This window comes from Bos javanicus, chromosome 1 (assembly GCF_032452875.1).
Source record: "Bos javanicus breed banteng chromosome 1, ARS-OSU_banteng_1.0, whole genome shotgun sequence".
Lineage (NCBI taxonomy): Eukaryota > Metazoa > Chordata > Mammalia > Artiodactyla > Bovidae > Bos > Bos javanicus.
Window position 1 is genome coordinate 79,179,486 of NC_083868.1, and position 14,792 is coordinate 79,194,277.

General features: G+C 38.1%; 1 protein-coding gene across 10 annotated transcripts in view; it reads right to left on the bottom strand.

Annotated features, from left to right (window-relative positions):
* Nucleotides 1–14,792, bottom strand: part of LPP (LIM domain containing preferred translocation partner in lipoma) — a 759,650-nt gene that overhangs the window by 503,147 nt on the left and 241,711 nt on the right. The window lies entirely within an intron of this gene.

Below are 14,792 nucleotides of genomic sequence, written 5' to 3' on the forward strand. Positions count from 1 at the left end.
AAACCCCAGGGCATGGAGAGAGGCAAACTTGACCCAAATAGTTAACTTTCAAAATATAAATCTGCTATAAGAGCCACCACAAATGAACCAGGGCAGGAAAGCAGAAGGGGATTTTCTACAGCCATTAATGGCCATATTACCATTATTATCATTATATAACACAGTAGCATATGGGGAGTATTAAATGGCGTACTTTCCAAAAAGACTCTGGCCAACTGGGTTAGGCAATGGCCTCCTTGAATCAAAACCTACCGCTCCTTGAGGCTTGCATAGCTGCCTTGATTAAACACAGCAGCAGGCTCCAGTTGAAGGGACGATTCCTTTTTTTTGAAGGGAGGTAGAATAGAGTAATTGCCAGATGTTTGTAATTTTAGCTATAAAAAGATGGCTGCTTTCCATTCCTGAGTATGTTGAATCTTTTTTTTTCTTTCTACCCAAGCTATTGTGGTTCACTAAAATAGGCCACTGCACTGATGAATCATCATTCAAAACTGCAATAATGGAAGCAGAACAAATATGACATTTTAAATTCACATATAAGAGAAATAAGTAAAAATGTATGGGTAACAGTTATATGCAAGGCAACAGAAAGCATATTGCAGTATAAAGAACTCAAGAATCGCCTCTTGATTACTTTCAACCTATAGGACCTGGTATAGCCAGTTTCATCACAGAATCTGCGATGCGATTATCAGATGGGAATGAATAGTCCTGTGTGGCCTCCCTCTCAGAGGAAAGAACCCGGGCCTTATCCATCTCCATACCTCACCTTACATATATATGCACTCCCCAGAGAAGACGTGAGAGTAAATATGAACGTGTATCAAAACCACATATTATGACATAATTGTGTATGCACAGTGTCTGTTATATTGTACATTCACTGTATTTTCTAATATAATTACTAGAACCGCCACCACCATCACCACCAAATGTTCAGTTCTCTCTTCGGACGCTACCTGTTACATTTGGCAAGAAGAAAAGGAAAACCTGGCTTTTATTTAAGCAGCATTAATATAACTAGCTTTGGAGACTGGTGACTTCTTAGGCAGGGGATGTTATCTTTCTTAATGAGTAAGTTAAGCATCTCTTTGAGGATCTGATGACATATGGACCCTTTCCCTGAAAAAGACATACACATGGACCAAGTTTAAATACAGTATCAGGAGACTGGCTAAATGCCAATTATGAATCCCAGAGATGAATAGGACCCAAGATAAAATTCCTAAGCAAATTAATTAATTATTTTTTTGTGATGATATAATTAACAACATCTCTAAAATCTCTCTGCCTCATTAAAGAATTTGGCAAACAAAAGATTTTTAAAGGTAATAAAAATCACTGATTTACTTTATACAGTTTGCTTTTTATAACGTTCACTTACATTATTATCTGTAATACTAGTTTAATATTAAGAATGCTCCTTCTTAAAGGGATACCATAAATATGAATCTTTTTCTTTTCTTCAATAGTGACATAGTTCAAGTAAATCCTCTATCTAAAAAAGGTGTCTTGCAAATTCCAAAAAGGACATATCAACACATCATAATTCTACCAGGAATAAGAAAAGCCTATTCTAAAATGTCAAATAGCAAAATATTACCATAGGAAAAAAAGATAAAACCATGGTTATTTTAAAAAATGGCCAGCAAGAGTTATATTTAGACAATTATGATTAAAAGTCTAAGGATGAACAAACTATGGATTATCACTCCTGATGTTAACGGTCATGCTTTAATTTTAATAATAACAGCAACAATAATGCTGACAGCTTCCAACAACTTAACCATTATTTTGTGCCAGATATTATGCTAATTTATACACTTAATTTTGAAAATAACTCTTTGGGATATGTGTATCTCTATTTTAATGTAAGAACATATTGAAAGAGCTTAAGTAGCTACTTAAACCAGTTAGCTCAAGTTCTTAGAGAAGTAAGGACTAAAAAAAAACTTGAACCCAGATCTGATGTTAGAGTCTACATGCCTAACCACTGCCTCCTGAGTCTCCCTTCTTTTATCCTTCCAATCCTATCCTGGCCCCAAGTAAACTCTTCTTTCTGAACTCTCTGAGAAGTTAGCCATAAAGTCACTTCACAAACAGAATTTATAGCTTTATAATGTGAGTTACCTGATTATTTTCATATGTCAGGTTTCTAATGAAAATATAAACTGCTTAAGGGCTAGCATGTGTTTTTACTCTTCCCCTATCTACTAGAGAGTTCTATTGAATAAAAACGGCATAAGATGCATCTGAATTGGGCTGAGTAGGGAAACTGAAGAAAAACGCTGAGGGTGAGATATGAAGATGCAAATTCAGTCTACTGAGCTTTGGGTGGGTATATGCTGTGCTGTGTGGTGCTTAGTCGCTTAGTCATGTCTGACTCTCTGCGACCTTCCATAGACTGCCAGGCTCCTCTGTCCATGGTGATTCTCCAGGCATGAATACTAGAGTGGGTAGCCTCTCCCTTCTCCAGGAATCTTCTCAACCCAGGAATTGAACCAGGGTCTCCTGTATTGCAGGCTGATTCTTTACCAGCTGAGCAACCGGGGAAGCCCTGGGTAGGTATGTATAACACCTCAGATAGTGATGTTTATAGATACACATCATCTAACTTGGAGATTTCTTTTCCAGTAAATAATTTTAACAAAGGAAGCACTTAATAAACCACAAGTCATTATTATATAGTAACAAATCAATAACAAAATATCAGCAAATTTAAATGTCATTTTAATTTCATTTTAATGTCAATAAAACTACCAATGACATCTAAGTCTAAGCAAGATGACATAATTCAGTGGAATTAATGGCTATTTCAAATGGTTATTCCAAAGGCTCTCTGAAATACTGTCTTCTTGATGATGATTTACAGAGACTACCTTGGCTGTTTTATACTTTGATACACCATCTCATGCACAGGTGATTCTAAGTAATTTTCACATGTTATTTGGACAAATTCTACTTCAAACATCTCTGGTAAAGATTAGGAAAAATAAGTGTGAGAGTTTTCTTTTAAAAACTATTCATAACATTAACACAAGATGCAAAGTAGTGCAGAGGAAAAGCTCTGGACTTGGAATCAGGAAACAAGGATTCAAGTCCCACCTTTGCCCTGCGCTGGTTGTTTCGCTTTGTCTAACAGTCTCTGTATACTGAGGGTCATGATACCCATCTTTCATAGGGCAACGGAAAACATCAGGTTAAGAATGAAGCTGAAGCTTTTAAGTTTAATTAGGTCCCATTTGTTTATTTTTGCTTTTATTTCCAATATTCTGGGAGGTGGGTCATAGAGGATCCTGCTGTGATGTATGTCGGAGAGTGTTTTGCCTATGTTCTCCTCTAGGAGTTTTATAGTTTCTGGTCTTATGTTGAGATCTTTAATCCATTTTGAGTTTATTTTTGTGTATGGTGTTAGAAAGTGTTGTAGTTTCATTCTTTTACAAGTGGTTGACCAGTTTTCCCAGCACCACTTGTTAAAAGCTTCTGCACAACAAAGGAAACTATTAGCAAGGTGAAAAGGCAGCCTTCAGAATGGGAGAAAATAATAGCAAATGAAGCAACTGACAAACAACTAATCCCAAAAATATACAAGCAACTCCTACAGCTCAACTCCAGAAAAATAAATGACCCAATCAAAAAATGGGCCAAAGAACTAAATAGACATTTCTCCAAAGAAGACATACAGATGGCTAACAAACACATGAAAAGATGCTCAACATCACTCATTATCAGAGAAATGCAAATCAAAACCACTATGAGGTACCATTTCACGCCAGTCAGAATGGCTGCAATCCAAAAGTCTACAAGCAATAAATGCTGGAGAGGGTGTGGAGAAAAGGGAACCCTCTTACACTGTTGGTGGGAATGCAAACTAGTACAGCCACTATGGAGAACAGTGTGGAGATTCCTTAAAAAACTGGAAATAGAACTGCCTTATGATCCAGCAATCCCACTGCTGGGCATACACACTGAGGAATCCAGAAGGGAAAGAGACACGTGTACCCCAATGTTCATCGCAGCACCGTTTATAATAGCCAGGACATGGAAGCAACCTAGATGCCCATCAGCAGATGAATGGATAAGAAAGCTGTGGTACATATACACAATGGAGTATTATTCAGCCATTAAAAAGAATACATTTGAATCAGTTCTAATGAGATGGATGAAACTGGAGCCTATTATACAGAGTGAAGTAAGCCAGAAAGAAAAACACCAATACAGTATACTAACACATATATATGGGATTTAGAAAGATGGTAACAATAACCCTGTGTACGAGACAGCAAAAGAGACACTGATGTATAGATCAGTCTTATGGACTCAGTGAGAGAGGGAGAGGGTGGGGAGATTTGGGAGAATGGCATTGAAACATGTAAAATATCATGTATGAAACGAGTCGCCAGTCCAGGTTCGATGCATGATACTGGATGCTTGGGGCTAGTGCACTGGGACGACCCAGAGGGAGGGTATGGGGAGGGAGGAGGGAGGAGGGTTCAGGATGGGGAACACATGTATACCTGTGGTGGATTCATTTCGATATTTGGCAAAACTAATACAATATTGTAAAGTTTAAAAATAAAAAATAAAAATAAAAAAAAAGAATGAAGCTGAGTGTCCTTCTGGAGAAATAGACTAGGTAAGTCCACTAAAATGTCTCCCACATTCTTACAACAAAATTCTCCCAGAGAAATTGTATCAGTAATAGCAATAGTCAACAATGATTATGCAGTGGTTATTCTACATTACCAATGGTTTACTGAAGGGAAAACACGCAAATTTGATCAAATGTGGCTTGCCCATTTATAAGCTTCATCCTGAATCCTCTGAATCTCAGATTTTTCATTTGTCTCTAGGAACCTTAATAATAAAGGAACCATAATAATGTTACAGAATATAGCAGTAATTAAGTGAGATATTACGTGGGAAAGTGCTTCAGAAACAATTCACACACACACACACACATCTTTAAAGTTGCAAGTTGTAATGAATATTTCATAATAAAGTCCCTCTTGCTGCTTCCTATTTTCTCAGGATCACCCAAAAAAGAGATAAACCAGAACAACAACAACAACAAAGTTATAGTTGGCTCACATCTCACATTCGTAAGGATGAGTATTTGACTGGGAAACAGACTGCTTTAACTTAGTTTGGGGAGAATTAAAAGGCAGACTTGGTTTTTGCCTCTGTCTTAGAGATGTAGAGATACCTTAGAGATGTAGACATGTAGAGATGGTCTTAGCATCTCTGCATATAGAAACATTTCATTCTCAAGCATGATAGACTCTTGGAGAAAAATAGCTGGACCATTCTGGCCAGGATCACCAGCATAGTAGCTCTTGTCCAGAGTGTAATAAGACTGTTATACTTTTGCTTCTTGGTATTTCCTCCCTGTAGCTAGCCACCCTTCTGGAGCTATTCCTAGAGATATGTGTCAAAGCACATGAGATGTTGAGTCTACTCAGAGTGAAGTTACTTTGCTCATATTGCAAAGCTAGCAGGAGCCTCAATGCACTGCCTAAGGACGTCAGCAAAGAGCTACGAAAATTACAAGGGTCAGAAGGGATACCTTGCTCTGTGTTCACATGCCATTCCCTTTGCTTGGCATGCCATGCTGTCTGCCACCCTCTCCTGTGTGGCTAACAACTAGTTCACTCTCCAAGAGTCAGCTCAGATGTCTCCTTCCCTCTGAAGCTTTCCCAGATCCCTCCAACACCACATCTTTCATGTCCTTTAATTCACTTAATTTACAGATTGCAAGATCTGCTATTGCATGTTTATCTTGACTAGCAGACAATCTATTCTGCCTGAAACCAGCAAGACACAGGAAAACATACAGAATGGATAATAAAAGATGCTGGAAGGTCAAAGCACACAGCAGGCTCAGGGTGTCACAGCTCAGGGTCCTGCCCTCCTCTGTCCCTGGTGCTATTCCTAGCCATCCAGTCTCTGGACACTGTAAATCTAAGGAAGGAGGATAAAAACATCATTCCATGATTTTTTTTTTTCTTTTACAGCTCCTAGGGTCAATCATTGTTTCAGGGTATGATTTCTTTATACGGTATATTTGCCAAAAGGCTTAGGTGTCAGGTTTATTTTTATAATATTCATAATGAATCTATTTATAGATGATTTACATAGGCCTGTCATGACCCCAAATCAGCTGAGATTTCAGGCATTGCTACCTGAAATCATACAAGAGCAAGTGTTCTATTATGAAGTTTGAGCATTGCTGAGGCATTCTAGAAGAATCTTTCTTTTTTTTTTTACATCTTGTTTAGTTTTTGGCAACCAGTTAAAACTCCTTGGGACAACATATGCAGGAAACTGGTATTTACGATGAAAGCACAGGAGGAAAAGCATAGCATCGTGAAGGAGGATCTGAGTTCCTGAATCTACATTGTTTACATGATAAAAGAAGCATAAGACTTCCGCAGCTACTGTCATTAAGGAGAGGATCTGTACGCATAGGACCTGGAGAAAGTTCAAGAGCATTAGAGGACTGACCCCCGAAGTTACTGAAATAAACAAATAGTTCCCAAATTTTGCTTGAGACCCAATCAGAATTACCTGACAAGTTTTATTTTGTTTTAATGTAGACTCTTGGGACCCATGCCCTGAGATTCTGATTCTGTAGGACTGATGTGAGCCTCAAAGACAGTGTTCTTTGTTGGGTTTTTTTGTTTTTTTAATGTTCCCCAAGTCAGTCTGACGACTGGCCTGCTTTAAAAAACCATTATAACAATGATCTCCAAATGGTGCATAAAAGATGGCACTCCAAAAAGGAGAAAAAAACACTGAGAAATCTATATGTATTTATTTATATATGGTTGTTATACTTTTTACTTTAAAATATAGATGCACAGAAAGTTGTAAATATAATATAAACAGTCCCAAGAACCACTCACTCACCTTCTCCCAATGGTAACATCTGAAAAGATATAATATTAAAGCTAGGAACATTGACTTTGTTTCATTACTGTTAACGAGTCCTTATTCAGTTTTCACCATATTTTAACCTGTATTCCTTTGTGTATATTAGAGCTAGGCTATTTTAACCCATGTACAGGTTAATGTAACCACCACCACAAGAGAGATACACAACTCTTCCACCACCAACTCCCCGTTGCTTTTCTTAATGTGAACACCCATTCTCTGCACCAGTCCACCCCTCATCCTGTCCCCCCAACAACCATTATTAAATGACTCTCTATGTCTAGAGTTTCATCATCTCAAGAATCTCTTATAAATGGAATCATATGGTATATGTAATCCTTCCAGAGTGATTTTTCCTTTTTCGTTAAGCATAATGCCCTTGAGGTGAATCCAGTTGCTGCATGTATCAGTAAATCATTCCTTCTTATTAATAAATAGCTTGGATGGATGGATCAGAGTCTCTTTAAACATTTACCGACTGAAGGACATTTAAGATGTTTCCGGTATCTTGCCATTATAAAATAAGTTATGACATTCATGTATAAGAGTTTATGTGAACATAAGTTATCATATCTCTGGATTAAATGCCCCTAGGGTACGACAACTAAATCACATGGCTAGTATACATTTGTCGTTGTTGCTGTTTAGTTGCTAAGTCATATCCTACTCTTTGTGACCCTATGGACTATAGCCCGCCAGGCCCCTCTGTCCGTGGGATTCTCCAGGCAAGACTACTGGAGTGGGTTGACAGTTCCTCCTCCAGGGGATCCTCTTGATCAAGCGATCCAACCCAAGCCTCCTGCACTGGCAGTGGACTCTTCACCACTGAGCCACCAGGAAGCCCCTTTGGTAGACATTCACTTTGGTTTAAAAAGAAAAAAAAAAAGCTGCAAGAAGAGTTTTCCAGACTAGTTATACTATTTTACATACAACTTCCAGCAATGTATGAGAGCTTCTCCACACCCTCACCAGCAAATGATGTGATTTTTCTTTTTAGCTGGTTTAATGGGTGCATTGTTTAGTCACTAAGTCATGTCTGACTTTTTGCAACCCCATGGGACATAGCCCACCTGGCTCCTCTATCCATGGAACTCTTCAGGCAAGAATACTGGAGTGAGTTGCCATTGCCTTCTGTAGATGTTTATTTATTTTTATTCTTGAACAAGAAATTAAACTTTCTTCTTATTTAAAATATGGAGTGAAAACTGTACTTCACATTTATATAATTTAAAAAGGAAGAAGATTAAAGAGCACCTCACCACACAATATTGCATTATTCACAGTTTTTAGAGTCAGACTTGGATGAAAAATCTACCACCTTCTTAAGGCATTCATTTCAGCAGTTAATTAAGTGGCAAGTTATAAGATAAGAGATTTTTGTCAACAATTCAGGAATTCCTTTTTGTCCAAAAAATTTAATCCATTCTGTGCACATACATTAATTTTATCACTGGAGATTATAAGCAAGTCACCCCAAACCCTTCAGTGACACAGAACTACAATAATCATGGAAGGATCCACCAGATCCAGACTCAGCTTCACCACTTACTGTTCTGTGATACTGAACAATCACCTGACCTTGCTGAGGTTTCACAATTGAGGTAGTAACCCCTGCCTGTATTCAACAATTTTGATTTGCTATTTACAGCATTCCTAGAGCAAAAGTCCTATACCTCCTAGAAATGTATTATGGAAGTAACTATCCTTATCTGAGAAACGAACATGTATTCAATGATTTTTAAGATTTATCCTGGTTCAAGAATTGTATAACAATATAATATTCAGGCACTAAGATCCCTATCACTAATATTAGAATTTTTACTGTTTATCAGTATTTATGAATATTATTAATAACTGTATTTATATTGCTATACATTTATTAATCTTGTATTACTGGTATTATTAGTTAATTATTAGTAATGGTCTGTATAAAATTATGAAATGCATTTATTAAATACTATTTAATAATTTTATCAATATTACTTAATATTAATCAAAGCAATTAGTTATTTTTATTACAGCAAGGAAATCACTCTACAAGGGCAGAGATCAGTCTCCATTTGGCTCATTACTTCAGCTCCTACAAGTGTGTCTGTCTGGCGCAAATTCTGCTTTAAGTAAATGATTGTTAAATGAGAATGCAAAAGTAATTCCTAGAGTTGTAAGGTATTTTATGGTTTGTAAAACATTTTTACACTCATTATATCTGATCCACAAAACCACCTCATAAGATAATTAATATTACCAACTAGTTTTATAAAGTAAGAAAACATAAAACAGAAAATGACATGTCCAAGGTCAAGGAGTGAAACTGAGGCTTGAATGTAAATGCCCTGATCACCAAGTCAGCACTGAATCTTGGCTCTTTTGAGTGTCAATAAGGCTTATGAATATTTAGTAAAATCTGATTTCATACAAAGAATTATAAGTTCTTCTCTCTTCAGGAAGATGCCATGTAAAGATCAAAGGAATACAATTAGTATCTGACCCTTTAAAGAATACATAGCTTATCCTCCACCCCCCCACCCCAGTCTCTGAAAATTTAAACTCATTTACTATACTCCACAATGAGAGATGAGGCTAAAGATGCTTTCCCTGAACCAGAAAAGGGGCACACCAGTCAAACTTGAGTGTTTTCAGTGAACTTGTGACTGTCCTGTTGACAGACCACAGTTATAACAAACAGCCTGAGAAGCTGTGAGTGTTCTGTGATGGCTGGCGATTTAAAAGGACTGTTAGAACTATACAAAGATGACATTTCCCCTTTGTACCTGCAAAGCCACAGGCCAGATTCACCTTTCACACCAGGGAAGAGACTAGAGGACTCCAGAGACAGAGAGTGCAGGTCGAGCAGAAATACTCAGAAACGACTTGCTCAGAGTTCACATTAGTCCTTAAACATTTTCTACTTCCAATTATTTCAGGAATAAAAAGTAAAAGCTTTCACTAACTGCAAAAGGAGTTCAGTTCAGTTCAGTTCAGTCGCTCAGTCACGTCCAACTCTTTGCGACCCCATGGACTGCAGCACGCCAGGCTTACCTGTTCCTCACTAATTCCTGGAGCTTACTCAAACTCATGTCCATTGAGTCGGTGATGCCATCCAACCATCTCATCCTCTGTCATCCCCTTCTCCTCCTGCCCTCAATCTTTCCCAGCATCAGGATCTTTTCAAATGAGTCAGCTCTTCACATCAGGAGGCCAAAGTATTGGAGGTTCAGCTTCAACATCAGTCCTTCCAATGAATATTCAGGACTGATTTCCTTTAGAATGGACCGGTTGGATCTCCTTGCAGTCCAAGGGACTCTCAAGAGTCAAAGCAGCAATAAATTGGTTTATATGCACAAGATTAAAAATGGCAGAAATAATCCATTCCAAATTACTTTTTCAAATACATTGCCATAAGTGGCCATCAATTTCACTCACATTTTTGCTATCTGTTGAAAAAACAAATATGTCTTGCCTGACCAGGTTACATGACTTCACATCACTAAGGGCCAGTTCAACACCAAATAGCAATAATCAAAGACTCAGCAATTCCTAGGAACCAAGCTCCAATTTTGTCTCTTCTAATCTAAGACAGCGGAGAATTAATGGAATGAGCACATTTAAGACCTGAGTTCTGGAGCCAGTTCAGCCCCAAACTCCTGGGTAATCTTGGGAAGATATTCTTTTCCCTCTCAGACTGAGTTTTCACATCTGACAAGTGAAAGAACTGCCCTAGAAAACCTTCAAACTCTTTTCTAGTTCTGCTGCTCAAAGACTTTGTGATTAAAACATGAAGAAAGGCTTGAGCAGGAAAGTGGAAAGGAAACAAGTTTGGCTGCCATTTCCATCATGGGAGACCAATTGTTTAAGATGGCATTTTGTTCTCAGTACTACGTTTACCTCGGGTTAGCAACAGGCAGTAACTACTCCCTCTCCACAGGATGGATTGGGAACCTCAGGTAGAATAAAACACAGAGAGATCTACTAAAAAATTTCCAAGCTTAGGATCCTCAATGAATAGAATTTATTTCACCTATTCTGATGTGACCTTACAAGTCTAGGTGAAGCAGTGTAGGCAAAGCTTGAAAACAGAGGCTTTGTTTATATTATACAGAAGCATATAAGGTAATATACATAGGAAAAGTTTTTTTAAAAAGCAACCATTTTGAAATTAATTTCAAAGAAAAATCATGAAATTATAAAATACTGAATTCAAAATAGATGAGGCTATCTAGCCCAATCTCTAATAAATAGAACCTTCTAAAATCAACAAGAGCCCTAGATATAAAAAATAGAGCCTAGCTTTACAATTTTATCAACTATGTGATTATTGAATAATAATCACATAGTTGAATAATCACATATTATTGAATAATTATTGAGTAATACCCTTCACTTTGGGTAGTTTACCACTTGGTATAATTGCAATACCATCTGTTCCATCTAACTCAGAGAGCTACATACAATAAGAACAGTCTTTTGAGAATTAGATAACAATGAATATGGAAGTGGTAGAAAAATTATAATGGATTGTACAAACAAAAGGAATTCTACTAAAATGATCATGTGGAATTTGTATCCTATGGATTCACTTTTTTAAAACTCTTATATAAAAAATATTTTTAAAAGAAATTTCAGAAATTGGACAAAGTCAACTCCAGACCACAAGATAACTCCGACTTTACAAACCTACAAACTTTACAAATCCTTCTGTATTATAATCTATTGTAATAAGGAACACAAAATATGATCACAGTTCATTCAGCCAAATTATTGAGAAAAAGAATTTCCAATTGCCAGAGTTAAAATAGTAAGAAAATTTCAAAATCATTTCATAAAACAATGTATTAATAAAAGAAAACAGATCATTTTCTTTAGTATCTACCAAGGATAGAAAAAGCAAGATTTATACCCTGTTCTGCCATCAGTGGCAACCCACTCCAGTGTTCTTGCCTGGAGAATCCCAGGGACGGGGAAGCCTGGTGGGCTGCCATCTATGGGGTCGCACAGAGTCGGACACGACTGAAGCGACTTAGCAGCAGCAGCAACTGCCATCAAAGTCTAAGGCTTTGGGAAATGTTTGCAAATTGGAAGCAGAGAGAGGGCCCAGATTACAAGATAAAGAACACTACTGCTAGTACTTTAAAGACCAAAAGAAAAATCATGTCACCTTATTCCCTCACCAGTCTAGAAGAGAAAGTAAAGAGATAAAACCACACATACATACCAAAATCATTCCATAAAAAAATACACAGACACTTAACATGGTAAAATTTGCAAGAAGACAAAACAATAAAAAATATACATGGGCTCATAACTATATAGTACAAGACACAGAAAGGCATTGGGAAATGCAGGGGCATTCCAAGACACACAGTTGTTGGGGGAAAAAAAATCAATGATAAATGAGAACAATGGTAGCAAAATAACAAAACCCTAAGGCCTAAAGAGCTACTAACTGGGAAAAAAGTACACCCCACTTTTAAATGTGCCAAAGCCCTTCAAAGAAAGTTATTAGTGGAATACCTTATAAAAGAAAATTATAACATATGGTATCACATAAATATAAGTTGATGTGGAAAACATGTGGGTACTTTTTCAACTTTCACAGTCAGAATTTAAAAATGAGAAAGCAAACCCCAGAGATTACAGACATAAGACCAGGGTGAGAAATGTAATCAGTAACTTCAAGGTAGCAGTGGTTAAACAAATCCTAGGCTACCAAGCTCAAGGAAAGGGGAGAGGAAGTAAAAATAACCCATACAGAACCATAAGCCCTGAAAAGTATTTGAGAGCCTGAATATGAACCTGGATGAGCAGGTTCACAGTGCCGTAGCTTAACTCTCACTGCAAACATCACTGAGTACCTGCTGTGTGTCAGGTGTCCTGGATGCTGCTGGGAGTAAAGGCATGAGTCAGGCAGCCCCGCCTCCAAAAGGTCTGAATCTCCCAAAGGAGACAGGCCCACATTCAAGCAAATCTATTAGAAGGACAGTTGTGCAAAGGATTATACGAGATGCATAGAGGCTACAGTGCAGGGAAAGAGTCCTTGCTAGAATATAATACAAGGGCCTGATAACTCTGGACTCAGACAAAGGGGACCTGATGACCAACTTGATGACAACCAGGTCATCCATCTTCAAACAAATCACTTACACTCTCTGCACTGCAGGTTTTCACCTTGACACCAGCAAAAGGTGGGCTATGATTTCTGTTAGTTTTACACTGTCTTCATGGCTGAAGTTCTTGGAAGTCAGACTCTGAATTAAGCTATGAATGCTAAGGCTTATGGGCGAAAAATTGAGGGTCAGTATATATAGAGGCAAAGGATAGCATGAGGTGAGCTAACAAGACCTTGGCATCATCAACTCACCCTATAAATGAAAACTGTGTTACCTACTACCTGGGGATTTCACTAATGGTACAGAACATTCTAAATGGACCAAAAAAGAAAAAGAAAATGCATATAAACTTTAGAAAATGTATTAAAGATTAAACAAAAGTAACATGAATTATAAAAATGTTGAGGGCAACAGAAGATGCACTAACATTTAAATTAAATATAAAGGAAAGTAAATCTTACACTTCTAACAAATATCGTGTTATAAGATACAGCAGATGAAGAGACGGAGCTACATTTTAAAAAGTCTGAATATCCATGAACCTTTATCCATGTTTGCCTTTAAAATGCATATATGCAAGAGAAATCTCTTCCTTTACGTATTCAAAAAAGGTTATATTAAAAAGAAAGAGAGACTGGCAGAATTGCAAGAAAGACTCAAGACTTCAGAAATTCAATGAGACTGAGTTGCTTTGAGAGAGGATGCCACGTTCCAAACTGTTTATTGCAAGAGAATTACTGAGCAGTGCACTCACCCATCCAGCCATCCGCCACCCATCCAAATATATATACACATAAGAAGATACAGACATACATTTGACCACACACAACCATTCCCACTAAAAACACAGTAGCATAATAAGAGCCAAGAGGAACATAAGGATGAGTGAGAAACCATATCTTGTTGCTTAAATGGGGAAACAAAGCTTACATTCTTATAAGGAAGTGAGGAGGTGTCACCATCATATGGGGCCCAAGTGCCACATATGCCAAGAAAAGGGGGACGAGCAGCACAGCAGGCTGGGTGAGGACGATAGCCTCACTTCAGAACCACAGAGAGTGTCACCTTTTGTCTCTAAGTTCCCATTTTTTGATGTGAAAAAGCACTGGGTTCATAGAGTTACAGGATAAGGCAACAGAACGACAATGAACAAGCAGAGTGCCTCACACAGACCATCTGGTCAACAGTGGCAGATGAAGGACAGCAGGAGGAGCAACAAAAGAAGTAGGAATTTGACCGTCAGAATACGATGCATGTGGAAACCCAGGGAAGAGATTACTTCCGATTACCTGCAATCCAGGTCATGCCCAGACACTGGAGAAGGTGACACAAGTAGGGTTGTGACAGGGAACAAAAGGGTGGTGAGGTGGCATGGTAAGAAAGAACAGAGTTGAGCAAAGAGCTGCAGAGGATCAGAGATGAAGCCAGTGTCCCTAGAGAACCAGCGGGGCAGTGAGAGGACCTCACAAAGGATGATGACAGGATGGGGCATCTCAACACAGAAAGACTCGGCCGCGGGTCCAACTCACTAGAATTCACAGCACTCCGAGTGAAGGCGTCTGAAGCGCGACCATCACCTGTTTTCCCCTCCCTCTCACACATGATGCAGAACCTGCCCCATCCTGACCCTCAAGTGTGCACTGACTGTCCTAACTACTAAGCCCTCCACACAGCTCTGCCTCATTCTCGGTAAGAGGGACTGTCTTTATTCTCTTCATATTAGAGGGAAATTCATCTTACCTCTCCCCCAAA